This window comes from Schistocerca americana, unplaced genomic scaffold (genome assembly GCF_021461395.2).
Source record: "Schistocerca americana isolate TAMUIC-IGC-003095 unplaced genomic scaffold, iqSchAmer2.1 HiC_scaffold_658, whole genome shotgun sequence".
Classification (NCBI taxonomy): Eukaryota; Metazoa; Arthropoda; class Insecta; order Orthoptera; family Acrididae; genus Schistocerca; species Schistocerca americana.
Window position 1 is genome coordinate 60001 of NW_025726410.1, and position 5000 is coordinate 65000.

The 5000-nt window shown below is 52.3% G+C and overlaps 1 non-coding gene across 1 annotated transcript in view; it reads right to left on the reverse strand.

Annotated features, from left to right (window-relative positions):
* LOC124588726 overlaps positions 1 to 1232 on the reverse strand; it is a 1910-nt gene extending 678 nt beyond the window's left edge. Inside the window, exon 1 of the ribosomal RNA XR_006975793.1 lies at positions 1 to 1232. This exon is cut by the window's left edge and continues 678 nt beyond it. This is a non-coding gene — a ribosomal RNA (small subunit ribosomal RNA).
* Positions 1233 to 5000: the final 3768 nt, after the last annotated feature.

The following is a 5000-nucleotide window of genomic DNA, read 5'->3' on the forward strand; positions in this document are numbered from 1 at the left end:
TTTCAGCTTTGCAACCATACTTCCCCCGGAACCCAAAAGCTTTGGTTTCCCGGAGGCTGCCCGCCGAGTCATCGGAGGAACTGCGGCGGATCGCTGGCTGGCATCGTTTATGGTTAGAACTAGGGCGGTATCTGATCGCCTTCGAACCTCTAACTTTCGTTCTTGATTAATGAAAACATACTTGGCAAATGCTTTCGCTTCTGTTCGTCTTGCGACGATCCAAGAATTTCACCTCTAACGTCGCAATACGAATGCCCCCGCCTGTCCCTATTAATCATTACCTCGGGTTCCGAAAACCAACAAAATAGAACCGAGGTCCTATTCCATTATTCCATGCACACAGTATTCAGGCGGGCTTGCCTGCTTTAAGCACTCTAATTTGTTCAAAGTAAACGTGCCGGCCCACCGAGACACTCACTCAAGAGCACCCTGGTAGGATTGCAACGGGGTCCGCCTCGGGACGCACGAGCACGCACGAGGCGCGTCGCACGCCTTCAGCTCGCCCCACCGGCAGGACGTCCCACGATACATGCCAGTTAAACACCGACGGGCGGTGAACCAACAGCGTGGGACACAAATCCAACTACGAGCTTTTTAACCGCAACAACTTTAATATACGCTATTGGAGCTGGAATTACCGCGGCTGCTGGCACCAGACTTGCCCTCCAATAGATACTCGTTAAAGGATTTAAAGTGTACTCATTCCGATTACGGGGCCTCGGATGAGTCCCGTATCGTTATTTTTCGTCACTACCTCCCCGTGCCGGGAGTGGGTAATTTGCGCGCCTGCTGCCTTCCTTGGATGTGGTAGCCGTTTCTCAGGCTCCCTCTCCGGAATCGAACCCTGATTCCCCGTTACCCGTTACAACCATGGTAGGCGCAGAACCTACCATCGACAGTTGATAAGGCAGACATTTGAAAGATGCGTCGCCGGTACGAGGACCGTGCGATCAGCCCAAAGTTATTCAGAGTCACCAAGGCAAACGGACTGGACGAGCCGACCGATTGGTTTTGATCTAATAAAAGCGTCCCTTCCATCTCTGGTCGGGACTCTGTTTGCATGTATTAGCTCTAGAATTACCACAGTTATCCAAGTAACGTGGGTACGATCTAAGGAACCATAACTGATTTAATGAGCCATTCGCGGTTTCACCTTAATGCGGCTTGTACTGAGACATGCATGGCTTAATCTTTGAGACAAGCATATGACTACTGGCAGGATCAACCAGGGAGCTGCGTCAACTAGAGCTGAGCAGCCGGCCGCCCGGGAGTGTGTCCCGGGGGCCCGCGCGAACACGCAAGCGTCCGCTCAATTATTCTGCAAACAGGAGGAGGCTGAGCTCCCCTGCACAATACACCTCGAAACCCTCTCAGGTCCCGGCGGCGCGCAGCGCCGTCCTAAGTACTTGGTCGGGTTCGAGAGAGGCGCAATCGCCCGGAGTTTGGCGAGTAGACGCTTTAGGTGCGACCACCCGTGCTCCCAACTGAGCTTGCCGCTGCCGACAGAGGCCCGGGAGCGTGCTGTCGTGGCATTGCCGGCGGGAGACAACACGCGCCACCTACGGTGGCCGGCAGCTCCAACGCCAGCGCCACAGAAGGACAAAAGCCCCACTTGGGTGCCGAAGCGAACTCTCCCAGCACAGCGCACGCGCCAACACGTCCGCACAGCTGCGATACAAACCACCTGCGAGAACCGCAGAGGCGACCGAGCAGCAGACGGCGTCGCGGCGCCGAGCGCCGGGCGGCGGCGCATCCTCAGCGCACACAGTCCTCAATCGGACCAGCACACTGCAGATGTCCACCGCGCTTCGCACCGGGCCCGCGAGGACCTACTTTGGCCGCACGGCGCCGCGTGCAGGGTGCGCCGGCGCGCAGCTGCGCCGCCTGCCGCCTCCGTCGGCCGGCGCGCCTGCCACTGGCCGCCCCCACCAGCCGGCTGTAGCGCGTGCGCCCACGCACCGCGCGGCCAGCACGCCGGGAGGCCCCCCCTCACCGGCCGGGGACGGTCCCACCCAGCCACCGCCGCGTATCGCTTCACACCCACATGCCATTCACGTTCGTGGGCATGGTGGGTATCGCTGAAACAACCGGTTGGTAGCTCAACCGATCGTCGCCATCACTGATTCACCTCTAGCGAGAACAACCGCACCACAACCGTTTACCAGTTGTTCATTTGCGTAACGTCACCAGCAAACGTAGACGTCCATCGCCATTTGCAAATTCAACGATTGTTGCATGCCTGTGTCAGGTGTCACGACACACTATGTCTGCCCACATACACGCAACAACATGTGCACGCTTCGCGAACACGTGGAAGGTGGCCCCCGTACGTATGCGATGTCCATTGCGCGAACGACTGTCAACCGGCCTCTGTCGCATGTCGCAGATGTGGAACGCAGTGCACCATGCTATCACGGTGTGTGAGAAGAGACGACTACGTCTGACAACACGCGCCACTACATCAACAGACGGCTCATGCTGATCGCCATCCACGGCATACCATACTGCAATCCAGCTCTTATAGGGAGACGACACGTAGCTGAGTGCACAATATTTGGACCGTATGGTTCGCCGTTGTTGGCGCAGTCGTGGTACGGTCACACATGTACCACGATGTATCATTCAGTACATGAGGACCAATGTGCAGTACAGTGTGTGATTTGGACGTACAACATCAGCGGACAGTTGACACACGCCGTACCACAACGTAGGCTGTGCTTCGCCATGCAAATGCCAATGAACAACTGCGAAGGGCATTGAGCATGTACGTCCTGCTGCCATCCGCATTACAGTGTATAGCTGCAAGGTGTTTAACATGAAGCGATACTCTGGGGACCAGGCAGTGCGAGTAGCAAACTATATTGCGGGGGTTGCAGTTAGGCAACACCACACTAATTTAACGCGTCGTATGACAATTACAGAGCAGGTTAAGGCCCAACGTGTGTTGGGTTAAGGCCCAACGTGTGTTGGGTTAAGGCCCAACGTGTGTTGGGTTAAGGCCCAACGTGTGTTGGGTTAAGGCCCAACGTGTGTTGGGTTAAGGCCCAACGTGTGTTGGGTTAAGGCCCAACGTGTGTTGGGTTAAGGCCCAACGTGTGTTGGGTTAAGGCCCAACGTGTGTTGGGTTAAGGCCCAACGTGTGTTGGGTTAAGGCCCAACGTGTGTTGGGTTAAGGCCCAACGTGTGTTGGGTTAAGGCCCAACGTGTGTTGGGTTAAGGCCCAACGTGTGTTGGGTTAAGGCCCAACGTGTGTTGGGTTAAGGCCCAACGTGTGTTGGGTTAAGGCCCAACGTGTGTTGGGTTAAGGCCCAACGTGTGTTGGGTTAAGGCCCAACGTGTGTTGGGTTAAGGCCCAACGTGTGTTGGGTTAAGGCCCAACGTGTGTTGGGTTAAGGCGCAACGTGTGTTGGGTTAAGGCGCAACGTGGGTTACGTTAAGGCGCAACGTGGGTTACGTTAAGGCGCAACGTGGGTTACGTTAAGGCGCAACGTGGGTTACGTTAAGGCGCAACGTGGGTTACGTTAAGGCGCAACGTGGGTTACGTTAAGGCGCAACGTGGGTTACGTTAAGGCGCAACGTGGGTTACGTTAAGGCCCAATATAGGTTAGGTTAAGGCCCAATATAGGTTAGGTTAAGGCCCAATATAGGTTAGGTTAAGGCCCAATATAGGTTAGGTTAAGGCCCAATATAGGTTAGGTTAAGGTACAATATAGGTTAGGTTAAGGTACAATATAGGTTAGGTTAAGGTACAATATAGGTTAGGTTAAGGTACAATATGGGTTAGGTTAAGGTACAATATGGGTTAGGTTAAGGCGCAATATGGGTTAGGTTAAGGCGCAATATGGGTTAGGTTAAGGCGCAATATGGGTTAGGTTAAGGCGCAATATGGGTTAGGTTAAGGCGCAATATGGGTTAGGTTAAGGCGCAATATGGGTTAGGTTAAGGCGCAATATGGGTTAGGTTAAGGCGCAATATGGGTTAGGTTAAGGCGCAATATGGGTTAGGTTAAGGTACAATATAGGTTAGGTTAAGGTACAATATAGGTTAGGTTAAGGTACAATATAGGTTAGGTTAAGGTACAATATGGGTTAGGTTAAGGTACAATATAGGTTAGGTTAAGGCACAATATGGGTTAGGTTAAGGCGCAATATGGGTTAGGGTAAGGCGCAATATGGGTTAGGTTAAGGCGCAATATGGGTTAGGTTAAGGCGCAACGTGGGTTACGTTAAGGCGCAACGTGGGTTACGTTAAGGCGCAACGTGGGTTACGTTAAGGCGCAACGTGGGTTACGTTAAGGCGCAACGTGGGTTACGTTAAGGCCCAATATAGGTTAGGTTAAGGCCCAATATAGGTTAGGTTAAGGCCCAATATAGGTTAGGTTAAGGCCCAATATAGGTTAGGTTAAGGCCCAATATAGGTTAGGTTAAGGTACAATATAGGTTAGGTTAAGGTACAATATAGGTTAGGTTAAGGTACAATATGGGTTAGGTTAAGGCGCAATATGGGTTAGGTTAAGGCGCAATATGGGTTAGGTTAAGGCGCAATATGGGTTAGGTTAAGGCGCAACGTGGGTTACGTTAAGGCGCAACGTGGGTTACGTTAAGGCGCAACGTGGGTTACGTTAAGGCGCAACGTGGGTTACGTTAAGGCGCAACGTGGGTTACGTTAAGGCCCAATATAGGTTAGGTTAAGGCCCAATATAGGTTAGGTTAAGGCCCAATATAGGTTAGGTTAAGGCCCAATATAGGTTAGGTTAAGGTACAATATGGGTTAGGTTAAGGTACAATATGGGTTAGGTTAAGGTACAATATAGGTTAGGTTAAGGCGCAACGTGGGTTACGTTAAGGCCCAATATAGGTTAGGTTAAGGCCCAATATAGGTTAGGTTAAGGCCCAATATAGGTTAGGTTAAGGCCCAATATAGGTTAGGTTAAGGCCCAATATAGGTTAGGTTAAGGTACAATATAGGTTAGGTTAAGGTACAATATAGGTTAGGTTAAG